Genomic DNA, 15,175 nt, shown 5'->3' on the forward strand with positions numbered 1-15,175 from the left:
ATACCTTGATGTGTCGATTTTAATGATGGCAAGGAAAATTTTGCTAATGATAGTTGTTGCGTCAATCAGTATGTGGATGAAGTGAGATTCAATTATCATGAATATATTTCGAGCTTGTGTAATAAAAGGTTGCTATGCAAAGTGTTTAGTTCATATGAACGTGATGATGGTGTGACGGATCTGCCTTGTTGTATAAATTTTGCATGTTTGAGTAAGTTTGAACGAGTGAGACTTGAGTTTTATGATTGTTTGAATGATTGTTTGATCACATCTTCTTTGATTAACATGAATGGGACATTGGAAATTAAGAAACTCATGTTGCCTGTTGAATCGAGTGACCAAGCTCGTGTGTTCAAACCTGGAATTTGTTGTTTTAGGTTAATATGTGGGAAACACAAGCATCCTAAATTTTGTGCTACCAATTTATGTTTGTTTGATGCTTGGCCTTTGGCTAAGGAAACAAAATTTAAAGATTTTGTTTATAACTTAAAATTGATCTTTGTTCAATCTATTTTTCTAGTTACTAAATTCTTAATTCATCATGAAATGGTAAGATACATCGATGATATTGAAATACGACAATTAATGTTGCATGCTGTTGAGACAGTGGCTAGTGACATAGCTTTCAAAAGACCTCCTCATTTTGCTTTGGTTAACTTTTATTCTCTGCTTATGGTTGACAATTTTTTTGTAAATAGAGGCATGAAGAATTGTTTACTAGATGTGCTTTGCGTTGAAAAATCTGTTGATGATGTTTGATTGATTCAGCATATGCAAACTTTGGACGTATGTGCTATGGGTTATTTACATGCAAAGCTTGATTTGTTTGAATATGATGGTTTTGTGGAGCCCTCAAATTCTTGTGCAAAATCCTCTTGCCTAAGCATGTCTTCTCAGATGAAATGTGACAGGTTTGACTAATTGAATGGTTGTTTGCTCATTTCTTCTTTGTTTCGCATATGTGAGTTGTTGAAGAAAGAAAGGCCTTTGCTGCTCTTAACCATGAACTACCAAAATCATATATTCAAACCCGGAGACTGTTTTCTTGAATTATCACCAAGTAAAGGTCAACATCAAAATTTTAAATCTGTAGGTTGTTTGATGCTAAGCCTTAAGGGACACGAACATGATATGCATGCTTATAACTTTAGCTATTTTGCTTTTCTACCATTTTGTCCGCCGAGAAGTATGTAAGTCAGCAAGAAATGGTAAGAGAAAACTTTATCTTTGATCCCGGTGAATATTATGCCATATCATTGTACAAAGATTTAAGTCCTACAATGTTTTTTTCCGAGGTAATAATTTTCAATGGACTTGTGATTCTGGTTGGTTGCCATCAATGAATTTCTTGTTACATTATGATAATGTGAGACCAACTTTTAATCCCGACATTAGTTTATTTGCCCAAGTTTGGAATGACAATTCGAAAAGCGTTTGTAGGTTTTTAAGTCTTAATGTCCTTGATTATTTCCTTAATCATGTAGGTGACACCGTGAAATCGCTCACCCCTAAAAAGGGAGGATATATGGCTAATCTGTCTTCCTTTTGAGTTGTGTGTGATATTCAGGTCACTTGGAGCAAATATGACAAATACGACAACCTAGGGTCTTGTGACGACAAATGCTTTTACGCGAGCAAATGGCCCGACTTGAGGACAAGTCGCTTGAAAGAAAGGGGGAATGACATGACCGTGCCCTGGAGCTTAACAAGTTCTAATTTCGTTCCCATCAAGCTCTCTAAAGGACCCATGACTCAAGATCGAACTAGGCACCTTCAAGAAGCTGTTTCAGCTTTATTCATTCAACTTTGGAGTGAAAACTAGCTTGATGTTGATAGAGAAGCTCGGGCCAGCACCTTACAGACTCCTTAGTGCAAGCTGATTTTAGCTCATCTTCAGCTCCCTGAGCTCCATTCAGCTCGAATCAGCTCACTTGAGCTTATTTAAGCTCGTTTGAGCTCAACCTAGCTTAGTTTCAGCTCATTTCTTTTATCATTATAATAAACTAAGTATTAGTTTTATTTTATTTAATTTTTTACAGCTCATGACCGAATATCCTCACTTAATTTAGTTCATTAATTATTTGCACTTGTTTTGAGCTAGCTGAATGTAATATACTAGCTAGTCCATAATTAAATGTGTTTTAATTTATTTAATATGTTAATCAATATGTCTAGATGATATTTTATTAAGGTTCAGCCGAATTCATGTTTGATTTTGATACGAGTCACAAAGGCCCAACCCAAGCTCAAGAACGTGATGGGCTCAAATTACCACAAGGCCCAATAACAAGGTCAAAGGTCAGACAAATGCGTTCCAAACTAAATGGGTCCATTTAGGAATTTGTTAGCAAGGCCTTAGATGCGTACAATAAAGAAGAGAAAATCGAGATTCACTTTCTTTTTTTAAGAAAATCAAGAAACCGAATCTTGGCCCAATTTTGCTGTTTGGAGCGATTTCCAGAATCAAGAAAATCAAGATTTCAAATCTTGGAAATCTTAGTCCAAGAAATTGAATCTTGCAGCCAAAGCGCATTGGTTCTCCGTTATGAGCATCAACGAACCAATTTCGGTAGGAGATGGACTACAAGCCCAAGTTCTTGAAGGGAAGGCCCAATAAGATGATTCCAAGCCCAATCAAGAAGTCAAACCATACTTAGTTGAAAATCAGGCCAATTTGTTAAAGTGGCCCAATTGTAACAATTTTAATTATTTGAATATCTAGTTTAATTTTTAGACTTTAAGAATTTTATTTGTCAAAATTCGGCCCAACCAGCCCATTAAAAATGCCTTGGTCGAATTTCCCTCTTATTTTAATTAATTAGGTTTTTTTTAGTTTTCCTAATGAGATTAGGAAATAGATTGAATGCCTATTAATAGGCATGGCTGGCCACCCTTGTAAACACATTACCTTACATTAAAATTTCAGATTTTTGCTGAGTAAAAATTCTCTTAGAGTTTTCTCCAAGAATTCTCTCTTGAGTTTCTTTAGAAGTAGTTTTAACAATCTTTTTGATTGTGGGAGCCATCTTCAGCCTTCTTCTTGCCATTGTTCTTCATTGGGGGGAGATTAGTGCCGTTTGTAGGGAGTTGTGAAATCTTTCTGATACGCTCTCGCCTCGTTAACGATTTGAGTCGTAGAAATTGCCCGATCGTGAATTAAGAGTAATTTGAAAGCTTTACAAAGTAGGCTAGAAAGAAAAGATGATTAAGGCTAAAATGAGTTTGGTTGATTTAGGAAATGAAACAAAAGTCAGAGAATGCAATGTGGCTAAGGATTCAAAGCTGAACTAACACAATGGAGTGTGTTAACCCATAACTTAGGAGAATGCTTAGAATGGTAAGGTGTTGATGGAAGGTTTGTGAAATGGATTAAAGACTTCGACCCACTATCAAAATATGATAGGAACCTCAGTATGAATCGAACGCCACACTTTTGGGATTAAAGTGATAAGTTCGAATATAAACAAAGACAAGTTTGACGCCACAAAGATATTGATAAGTCTCACTAGTCCTTGGAGAATAACGAGAGTTGAAAACAACCTCACAATTTAGCAAAGCTATAAAATTGTTCATTAACCTCAAAATGTGAATTACATGGCCTAGTTATAGGATGGACTAAGGTAGCCGAATAGTCTAATCAGATTCTTAAGCCTTAAGCTTCTTTAGGAAACTTCCTAGCAATTTCCTAGATGCATTCATAAACAACAAAAAAAATCTGAATAATAACCTTCTAGAAGAGATGATTCGGCTGGCCCCTTGAACTAATTAAGTGCCGAATTGAGCTGAATTAAGCTGACACGAGCTAAAATCAGCTTGTAGGATGGTGCGAATCAAGCTAGTTGAGCTGGGCATTTTATGGGCAATCAACCCATCACTCCACAATCGAGCAATATAGTTTGCTACAAGATCTTGGAACTTCTTGGCACGTGCTCGAGTAATTGGCCCCAAAGGCAACTCCATGGATTCTGACTATCTTCATGGGCGAGCTCATATCATCCTCCTCTCTTGAGCGATTAGTCCTCGAATTGTCACCTACATCAAAAGGAGAAAGATCACAACGTTAAAACTTGCACTCACTCCATACTCACCCGATAGGTCAATCTTGTAGACGTTGTCATTGATCCGTTCAATACTTGAAAAGGGCCATCACCCTTGATTGAAGCTTGGATTTCCTTTGATCGAAACCGTTCTTTGCGCATGTGGATCCAAACCCGATCCACCGGGTTCGAACACGACTCGTTTGCGCCCTTTATTTTCCCCTCGAACATATTGTTCGGTTCTCCTCTCAATATTATCCTTAACATTTTTGTGCAATTGTTTAACAAATTCGACCTTCTTTTTGCCATCTACATGTACTAATTCATTAGAAGGCATAGGAATCAAATCAAGAGGAGTAATGGGGTTAAAACCGTCCTCAAAAGGAGAAAATTTCGTAGCAGAATGAACGGTTCGATTGTATGCGAACTCCACATGAGGTAAGCAATCTTCCCACATCTTCAAATTCTTTTTCAAAATAGCTCGAAGCAAAGTTGATAACACACAGTTGACTACTTCGGTTTGGCCATCCGTTTGAGGGTGGCATGTTGTCGAAAATAGAAGTTTGGTGCCCAATTTCCCCCACAACGTCCTCCAAAAATGACTTAGAAACTTTGTGTCGCGATCGGAGACAATGGTTCGAGGATTCCATGCAACCTAACAACTTCCTTGAAAAGCAGTTAGCAACGTTAGTAGCATCATCGTTTTATTACAAGGTATAAAATGGGCCATTTTGAAAACGGTCTACAACAACAAATATTGAATCTCTCTCCTCTTTGGTTCTTGGAAGGCCCGAACGAAGTCCATTGAAATGTCTACCCACGAGCATCGTGAATAGGCAGCGGGTGTATAAACCATGCGGTTTGATTCGTGACTTTGCCTTCTTACAAGTGATGCAACGATCACATTTCCTTATTACGTCACATTTCATTTCGGGCCAATAGAAATGTTCATGCAATATTGCTAAAGTTTTAGCAATTCCGAAGTGGCCCATAAGTCCTCCGCTATGAGCTTCTTCTACAAGGACGTTTCTCACAGAACTTTGAGGCACACAAAGCTTGCCTTCACGAAATAAATAGCCCTCATGCTGAAAGTACTTTTCACAAGCACCATGCGAACAAGACTCATAAATTTCACCAAAGTCAGCATCGGATTTATAAAGATCTTTGATAAATTCAAAACCAAGCAATTTAGAATCCATTAAATTGACAAGTGCGTACCTTCGTGATAGGGCATCGGCTACAACATTTTCCTTACCCTTTTTATACTTGATCACGTACGGAAACAACTCCAAATACTCCACCCACTTGGCATGACGTTTATTGAGCTTGGTTTGTCCCTTCAAATGCTTTAGAGCCTCGTGGTCCGAATGGATTACGAATTCCTTCGGCCATAAATAGTGTTGCCATGTTTCGAGAGCTCGGACCAACGCATATAGTTCCTTATCATACGTTGGATAATTCAACGTAGCTCCGTTAAGCTTTTCACTAAAGTATGCAATAGGCCGTCCATCTTGCATCAAAGCAGCGCCAATGCCGATACCTGAAGCGTCACACTCTATCTCGAATGTTTTGTTAAAATCAGGTAAAGACAACAATGGTGCATTAGTTAGACATTCTTTAAGCTTATTAAAAGAATTTTCTTGTTCATCAGTCCACACAAAAGGAGAATTTTTCTTAATTATACCTGTCAAGGGGGCAGCAACAGAACTAAAATTAGGCACAAACCTTCGGTAGAAGCTTGCCAACCCGTGAAAACTCCTCACTTGGCTGATGTTTGTTGGACGCGGCCATTCGTTGATCGCCTTGACCTTTTCTTGGTCAACTTCTAAACCACGAGCACTCACAACGAAACCTAGGAAAACAACTTCATTAGTGCAAAAAGAACATTTTTTTAAATTGGCATAAAGTACCTCTTTTCGCAACACTTCAAGCACCGCACGTAGATGTTGAATATGATCTTCTAAACTTTTGCTATATACTAAAATATCATCAAAATACACAACACAAAATCTCCCAATGAATGAACGTAAAACATAATTCATGAGACGCATGAAAGTACTAGGAGCGTTGGTAAGTCCGAATGGCATTACCAACCATTCATACAAACCATACTTCGTTTTGAATGCAGTTTTCCATTCGTCTCCCTCCGCATTCGATTTGATGATACCCACTTTTTAAATCGATCTTCGAAAACAATTGGGCTCCACTAAGTTCATCAAGCATGTCGTCGAGGCGGGGAATAGGATGGCGATATTTTATTGTGATTTTGTTGATAGCGCGGCAGTCAACGCACATCCGCCAGGATCCATCCTTTTTAGGAACCAACAATACCGGAACCGCGCACGGAGTTAAGCTTTCACGGATGTAGCCCTTCTCCATTAATTTGGCTACTTGCTTTTCCAATTCCTTCGTTTCCTCAGGATTACTTCTATATGCTGGCCTATTTGGAATTGCAGCACCGGGCACAAAGTCGATTTGGTGCTCGATTCCTCGAATGGGAGGTAGGCCATTTGGCACTTCTTCGGGAAAAATATCTCCAAATTCCTGCAACAAAGAAACGATAGGAGTAGGCAAAGTATTTTCAAGTTCGTTAGTTTCAAATAAACACTCTTTGTACATAAGTACAAAGATGGGCTGCCTCGCTAACATCAATTTTCGAATCTCTCTTTTTCTAGCAAAAACACTCGTTTTTTCATTTTCACACTCTTGTTCTTTTTCTTTGGTCACTCTTGTTTTTATCTCGCTCTCATCATTCTTTTCTTTCTTTTTCTTTTCACTCTTTTTGTTTTTCTCTTTTTCTTTTTCTTGCTCAATAGATTGCTTTATCTTGAGTTGGTCTTCATACACTTGCTTCGGCGTGAGAGGAGCTAATGTAACATTCCTCCCAAGGTGCTTGAACGAATATCGATTTGTGTAGCCGTCGTGGACTACTCGCCGGTCAAATTGCCAAGGACGTCCCAATAGCAAATGTCCCGCGTGCATTGGTACGACATCACAAACCAACTCATCTTGGTACTTGCCTATGGAAAACGCCACCTTTGCTTGCTTCGTCACCTTGAGTTCGCCTCCGTCATTTAGCCATTGTAACTTGTAATGAGTTGGATGCTTTGTGGCGGCTAAACCAAGTTTTTCAACAAGCAAAGAGCTTGCGACATTGGTACAACTCCCTCCGTCAATAATCAAACTACACATCTTGCCTTGAACATGGCAACGGGTGTGAAAGATGTTGTCTCGTTGTTGTTCTTCCTCGGCTACTTGGATATTCAAACTCCTTTTGACAACAAGTAATTCTCCTTCAACGGGTAGCTCGAGCTCTTCACCTTCCTCCATGGAAATTTCAGGCTCCTCCTCTTGTTCATCTTCGGACTCAATCTCGCCATTTGAACGAACCACCATCACTCGTCGATTAGGACATTGACTCGCAATGTGGCCTCTTCCTTGACACTTGAAACACTTGATATCGCGAGAATGATTCGAGACGACCTCGTTTTATATTTGCTAGCATCGGCACTTACTTGATTGGGTTTGGCGAACGAAAGGCTCCTTAGGCCGATTGGGGCTTTCCTAGTCCCTTGAGCCCACTTGTTGGTAGAAGCCGTTGGATATGTCCGCGTGGGTCCTTTCCGTTTCAATTGTTTTTCAACTTTTATTGCCATATGCACCATGTCCATAACTTCTACATAGTGTTGAAGCTCGACGATATTGGCAATATCCCGATTTAGGCCAGCTAAAAATCTCGCCATTGTTGCTTCACGATCCTCCTCCACGTCGGCTCTTATCATAGCAATTTCCATGTCTTTATAGTAGTCCTCGACACTTCGGTTGCCTTGTGTGAGATTTTGCAATCGTTGGTACAACTCCAGATGGTAATAGAAGGGAACAAAACGCTTGCGCATAACGGCCTTCATTTCGGCCCATGTAGAGATAGGCCTCTCCCCATCCCTCCTTCGGCTAGTCACCAATTGATCCCACCACACGATCGCATAGTCCGAGAATTCAATGGCAGCGAGCTTTACCTTTTTATTTTCTGAGTAGTTATGGCACTCAAAGACGAGTTCCATTTTCTTTTCCCACTCCAAGTAAGATTCGGGATCATTCTTCCCTTGAAACGGCGGAATAGACATCTTAATATTTTTGAGATTGTCATCCGGACGGTCTCGATTTCTTGGGACTCGATTTCGTTGGAACCGTTGAGGGTTTCCTTGTTCAGACAAGTGGTCACCTTCGGATTCTCCTTCATCAAAGTTGTCAATTGGTTGCTCTCGTTCTCGCCTTGCATCTTCCGGAGTCGCTTCGCGTTGTCCTCGAATTTCAACTCGATATAAGCGGTCTTCGATTGGTTCAAGCTTGCGATCAAACGATCGCTCCATTTCTCGCATAATGGCTTGCAAAGTGAGATCCGGCACTCCTCCTCCAACATTTCTTATGGGACGAAATCCACCTACCTCATTTGGATTCCTTTCTGGACTTCGTGACATTTTTAAATTCTTTAAAGACTCACAGCAAGAACTCACCAATCACTCACAAAGAATAATCACTCACTTTGGCTTTTCTACTCTCTAATAGTCTCACTAATCTCTCTTGCCTTTTACCACTCAGTTTTCACTTCTTAAAATTCTCCGCAAACTAAGTTTGACAAATCAAAATCGTTTGGGGTCGGCTTACAAAATAGATGTGGCTTGGTAGGGTAATATTTTAGGATCGGGTAGGCTAACAAACAAAGAAAATAGAAGGAAATTAGTGTGGCTGTATAGATGTGGTCCTTCGGGCAGCAAGCAATGCTTTTACAAGCTCAAAATGAATTTCAATCACTTTTTTTTTAATTCCAAATTTTTTTTTCAATATTGAATACACAAAGGAAAAATAAATTGAATACAAACTTTTTTTTCAAACTTTTTTTTTCGAATTTTTTTTTATTTTTTTTACAATCTCGTAATATCGAATACGACGATTCTTACTCCGATTCAGCTAGCTCTGATACCAACTTGATATGCTCTCGCCTCGTTAATGATTTGAGTCGTAGAAATTGCCCGATCGTGAATTAAGAGTAATTTGAAAGCTTTACAAAGTAGGCTAGAAAGAAAAGATGATTAAGGCTAAAATGAGTTTGGTTGATTTAGGAAATGAAACAAAAGTCAGAGAATGCAATGTGGCTAAGGATTCAAAGCTGAACTAACACAATGGAATGTGTTAACCCGTAACTTAGGAGAATGCTTAGAATGGTAAGGTGTTGATGGAAGGTTTGTGAAATGGATTAAAGACTTCGACCCACTATCAAAATATGATAGGAACCTCAGTATGAATCGAATGCCACACTTTTGGGATTAAAGTGATAAGTTCGAATATAAACAAAGACAAGTTTGACGCCACAAAGATATTGATAAGTCTCACTAGTCCTTGGAGAATAACGAGAGTTGAAAACAACCTCACAATTTAGCAAAGCTATAAAATTGTTCATTAACCTCAAAATGTGAATTACATGGCCTATTTATAGGATGGACTAAGGTAGCCGAATAGTCTAATCAGATTCTTAAGCCTTAAGCTTCTTTAGGAAACTTCCTAGCAATTTCCTAGATGCATTCATAAACAACAAAAAAAATCTGAATAATAACCTTCTAGAAGAGATGATTCGGCTGGCCCCTTTAAGGATGATAATTCACATTCAACTAATGTTTTAAAATAGCTTAATTGTTGCTATGGAGAAGAGAAATGGACAGCTTCAAGAATTATGCTTCTTTGGCCGAATATGAGTAGCCACCAAGTGAATTAGTTGCTGGAATTTATGAAGCACCTTTTGGCCATTGCTCTCCATGAAATTGACCCTTGGAGAAGCTCAAAATATCAGCTTGAAGTCCATTGAGCTACACAAAAAATCATTTGGAAACACAAGGTAGTGCACTTTAAATGCCGTCCATGCATGTGCCCAAATACATGCTCCTTCTTTATGAGCTTCCTTTGCCATTAAGCTAGCTGAAAACATCAAATAAATGTGGTTAAGACAAGTTCAATACTCATGAAATCATCACTGGACATATTAAAAATCGCACATTAATTTAACTAAGACAAATTAACTAGCGACCACTAATAAATTTGTCTAAGTCAAGACACATTAAAACTTTGTAATTAAACTAAACACATTTAATTTATGACTTAATATGGACATATTAAAGGCATGTATTAATATAAAACATATTTAATAATTTGAATTAAGAATGTCGATTAAGACACATTTATTTAATTAAATGATTTTGAGTGATTCTAACTAACACAACTAATTAAATTTATTCAAAATAAATATAATCAGCTCCTTGAACTAATTAAGTGCCGAATTGAGCTTAATTAAACTGACACGAGCTAAAATCAGCTTGTAGGATGGTGCGAATCAAGCTAGTTGAGCTGGGCATTTTATGGGCAATCAACCCATCACTCCACAATCGAGCAATATAGCTTGCTACAGCATCTTGGAACTTCTTGGCACGTGCTCGAGTAATTGGCCCCAAAGGCAACTCCATGGATTCGGCACCTATCTTCATGGGCGAGCTCATATCGCTTTCTCGATTTCAAGTCTTCTTAGGACTTTATCTTTATTTTCTTGCTGTTCAATCTCTTTTAAATTTCTTCTTGTGTCGATTTTTATTAGCTAATTTGTTTGCTGTTCTTGTTGCGTTTCAGCCTTTCTAAAACTCCAAGATCTAATTTGGCACTTCCTTGGACATAAAGAAACATTTTTGATTTCACAAAAACCCCTCTTTTCTTGCCGTCCAATCCCTAGAATTAGTTTCAATTGATTTCGTAATATGTTTTAATTTATTTGTTGTTTTGTGTTTTTTGATAGATTCGGCTGATTGGAAGTTAATCTTGGGGCTTAATTTCGTGTTCTTGGCTTCCAAGAACATCTATTCATAAGTGTTTTGATTCTTGGCTGTTCTTTATTGATTTGGGGATTTTTAGTTTCCAGATCTAATTGATTCTAATTAAGTTTTGCTGTTTCGTTTCAGATCCAAACGTTTAGAGTTTTCGTAGGAGTTTCCCTGACTTGACAACTCGATCTTGGTCCGCGTGCAATGCCCTATCATTTGGTATCAGATTTTGGGCTTTTGGGTGTTCTTGGTTGATTTCTAAACTGATCTCTATTTTTTAAACTACAAACAGCAGTTTTACCCAAAAAAATTTTTAGAAAAAAATTCATTCAAGTGGGTAAACGTTGTCCGATTGATCTAAAATTTTACATACATATTTGTGACACTATAATTGAATATAAAAAAATATTTCCCACAAAAAATTCAGTCAAAAAAGTCAAAAAAATTGAAAAAGATTAAATCCAATAAAAATTTTAAAAAAGATTCAGCGGGTTGATTTTGGTGCCCAAACTTTCCAGATAAAAAATTTAATATTTAAGGACATTCCAGATTTAATTTTGTGATTTGTGGAGACTAGGAACACCTCGAACGAAGTTGTCAAGTTACTCCGCCGTTTTTCAGGTTTTTCGATTTCAGCAATTTTTATTGATTCTTAGCTGTAGGTTTTCATTTGTTTGGTTTTTATTCTCCATTTACAATATCTAACAACTTCTTGTTTCTAGTGTTAGTAGGATTTAAACGTGTGCACAATTCTTCCTCGGTGCAACACGAATCAATTGGTGTCTTGTCAGTTTTTGGTATCCTAGTGCAAATTAGGACTCTTTGGTAGTTTCAGTTCATACACTTTCTAATTGGTTGATATAGACTCTACTAAAGAACTCACAAGACTGAATTCTACCTCATTGAGAATTTGATTTTTTCTTTTTGAGTGATTAACGGTGAGGTTCGCTAAATTTTTCTTTTTGAGTGTTTATTTTGCAGGTTTTTGAAAATGTCTAAAGTTGGTCAAGGTGATAATGACCATAATGATGTCTATGACACATTTAAAAAAATCCAACAACAGTTAGACGAACAGGCTGCCGTACTTCAAACTTTGAGTGCTACTATCAATGAGGTGGATTGAATCAAGAGCCGCAATATCGAGATCCAATTAAAGTTGATGTGGATAAGCAGCCTCGTGCTCATAGGCACGCTCCTAGACGTGTCCCTAGAACTGACTATGACGTTTATGATCGCGGACAACCCTCTTTGGCTAAACCAAAGAGCGAGCAGCAACGAGAACATCTCTTTCATACTCGCTGCCATGTACAAGGTAAGTTTTGTAGAGTTATTATTGATGGTGAAAGTTGCTCGAACGTAGCCAGCACGACGATGGTAGAAAAGCTTTGCTTAACCACTACCAAGCATCCACGACCTTATCAACTACAAGGGCTTAGCAATGAAGGCCAATTTAAGGTCACTTAACAAGTGTGCATCGCCTTTTCTATCGGCAAGTATCAAGACGAAGTCGTGTGCGACGTAGTGCCTATTCAAGCCTGCCATTTGTTGTTAGGAGAACCATGGCAAAGGGATTGAAAGGTCACCCACGATGGTTGTACTAATAGGTATTATTTCAAGCATCAAGGAAGGAAAGTCACCTTAGTGCCGCTCACTCTAGAACAAGTCCATGAGGACCAAATTAAACTGAAAAATTCTGTTGTTAAAACAAGTGAGGAAAAAGAAAAAGAAGAGAAAAATACAAGTGAAAAAGAAGAAAATGAAAATGAAAAAGGTGAAAAGGAAAGCGAGAGAGAAACAAAAGAAAATGTGAATGAAGTCAGTGAACAAGAGAGAGAGTTGAAACAAGGAACGAGTGAAGAAGAAGAGAGTGCTCAAGCACAAGGGAGGACTATTTTTGCTAACCCCTATTCAAAATTGCCTTGTGATTTCTCTTTGTTTCAGGTTTGCAAGATTCCACCCATGGATAGGTTCCATCTTCATTACCCTTATACCGAGAGACGTTTTCAATTGATTGAACAAGGTAAAACTGACCCTCGTTTTCCCACCTCTAATGGTAAGCAAGGTGAAGTTTCTCTATTCTCTAAACAACTACATTCAACTCGTATTGATGACTTTGCTCATGACTTAAATTTTGAAAAGGTACTGTATGTTATTGTCGATAATTGCCATTCTTGGATTGATGACATTTTAATTTACTCAACAACATTAAATGATCATGTTTTCCATGTTAGAATAGTTTTAGACATTCTAAGAGCTAAAAAATTATTTACCAACCTTGATAAATGCACATTTTGTTGTGATAAGCTAATATTTTTAGGTTTCATAATTAGTGCTCAAGGCATTCATGTCGATGAGGACAAAGTTAAGGCAATCAAGGAGTGGGCAACTCCTAAACCGATAACTGAGGTGAGATCTTTCCATGGTTTAGCTAGTTTTTATAAACGATTTGTGAAAGATTTCTCCACTATTGCTGAGTTGGTGAAATCCTTACACGAGAAGGCTAGGCAGCGAATAGCCAAAACAAATGACATCAACACCAACAAAGCAACAAGAGGCGCAAGCGGGTTGTCTTTGAACCCAGAGATTGGGTTTGGGTCCATATGAGGAAAGAATGATTTCCTACAAAAAGAAAGACTAAGTTGGACCTAAGGGGCGATGGGCCTTTCCAAGTACTAGAGCGGATCAACGACAATGCCTATAAAATTGATCTACCTGGTGAGTACAATGTAAGTTCTACTTTTAATGTGGCTGACTTGTCCCCATTTGATTTTTCAGATTTGAGGACGAATCTTTTTGAGGAATGGGGGAATGATACGAGTCACAAAGGCCCAACCCAAGCTCAAGAACGTGATGGGCTCAAATTACCACAAGGCCCAATAACAAGGTCAAAGGCCAGACAAATGCGTTCCGAACTAAATGGGACAATTCAGGAATTTGTTAGCAAGGCCTTAGATGCGTACACGAAAGAAAGAGAAAATCAAGATTCACTTTCTTGTTTTCAAGAAAATCAAGAAACCGAATCTTGGCCCAATTTTGCTGTTTGGAGCAATTTCAAGAATCAAGAAAATCAAGATTTCAAATCTTGGAAATCTTGGTCCAAGAAACTGAATCTTGCAGCCAAAGCGCATTGGATCTCCGTTACGAGCATCAACAAACCAATTTTGGTAGGAGATGGACTACAAGCCCAAGTTCTTGAAGGCAAGGCCCAATAAGATGATTCCAAACCCAATCAAGAAGTCAAACCATACTTCGTTGAAAATCAGGCTAATTTATTAAAGTGGCCCAATTTGTAACAATTTTAATTATTTGAATATCTAGTTTAATTTTTAGACTTTAAGAATTTTAATTGTCAAAATTCGGCCCAAGCAGCACATTAAAAATGCCTTGGCCGAATTTCCCTCTTATTTTAATTAATTAGGTTTTTTTTAGTTTTCCTAATGAGATTAGGAAATAGATTGAAGGCCTATTAATAGGCATGGCCGGCCACCCTTGTAAACACATTACATTACATTAAAATTTCAGATTTTTGCTGAGTAAAAATTCTCTTAGAGTTTTCTCCAAGAATTCTCTCTTGAGTTTCTTTAGAAGTAGTTTTAACAATCTTTTTGATAGTGGGAGCCATCTTCAGCCTTCTTCTTGCCATTGTTCTTCATTGGAGGGGAGATTAGAGCCATTTGAAGGGAGTTGTGAAATATTTCTCGATTTCAAGGCTTCTTAGAACTTTATCTTTATTTTCTTGCTATTCAATCTCTTTTAAATTTCTGCTTGTGTCGATTTTTATTAGCTAATTTGTTTGCTGTTCTTGTTGCGTTTCAGCCTTTCTAAAACTCCAAGATCTGATTCGGCACTTCCTTGGACATAAAGAAACATTTTTTGATTTCACAAAAACCCCTCTTTTCTTGCCGTCCAATCCCTAGAATTAGTTTCAATTGATTTCGTAATCTGTTTTTAATTTATTTGCTGTTTTGTGTTCTTTGATAGATTCGGCTAATTGGAAGTTAATCTTGGGGCTTAATTTCGTGTTCTTGGCTTCCAAGAACATCTATTCATAAGTGTTTTGATTCTTGGTTGTTCTTTATTGATTTGGGGATTTTTAGTTTCCAGATCTAATTGATTCTAATTAAGTTTTGTTGTTTCGTTTCAGATCTAAACATTTAGAGTTTTCGTAGGAGTTTTCTGTGACTTGACAACTCGATCTTGGTCCGCGCGCAACCCCCTATCAGATTTAGTGTGTTTAATATGTGTTTAGGTTCAGCCGAATTTATGAAGAGGAGTTAA

Source organism: Gossypium raimondii, chromosome 8 (assembly GCF_025698545.1).
Source record: "Gossypium raimondii isolate GPD5lz chromosome 8, ASM2569854v1, whole genome shotgun sequence".
Classification (NCBI taxonomy): domain Eukaryota; kingdom Viridiplantae; phylum Streptophyta; class Magnoliopsida; order Malvales; family Malvaceae; genus Gossypium; species Gossypium raimondii.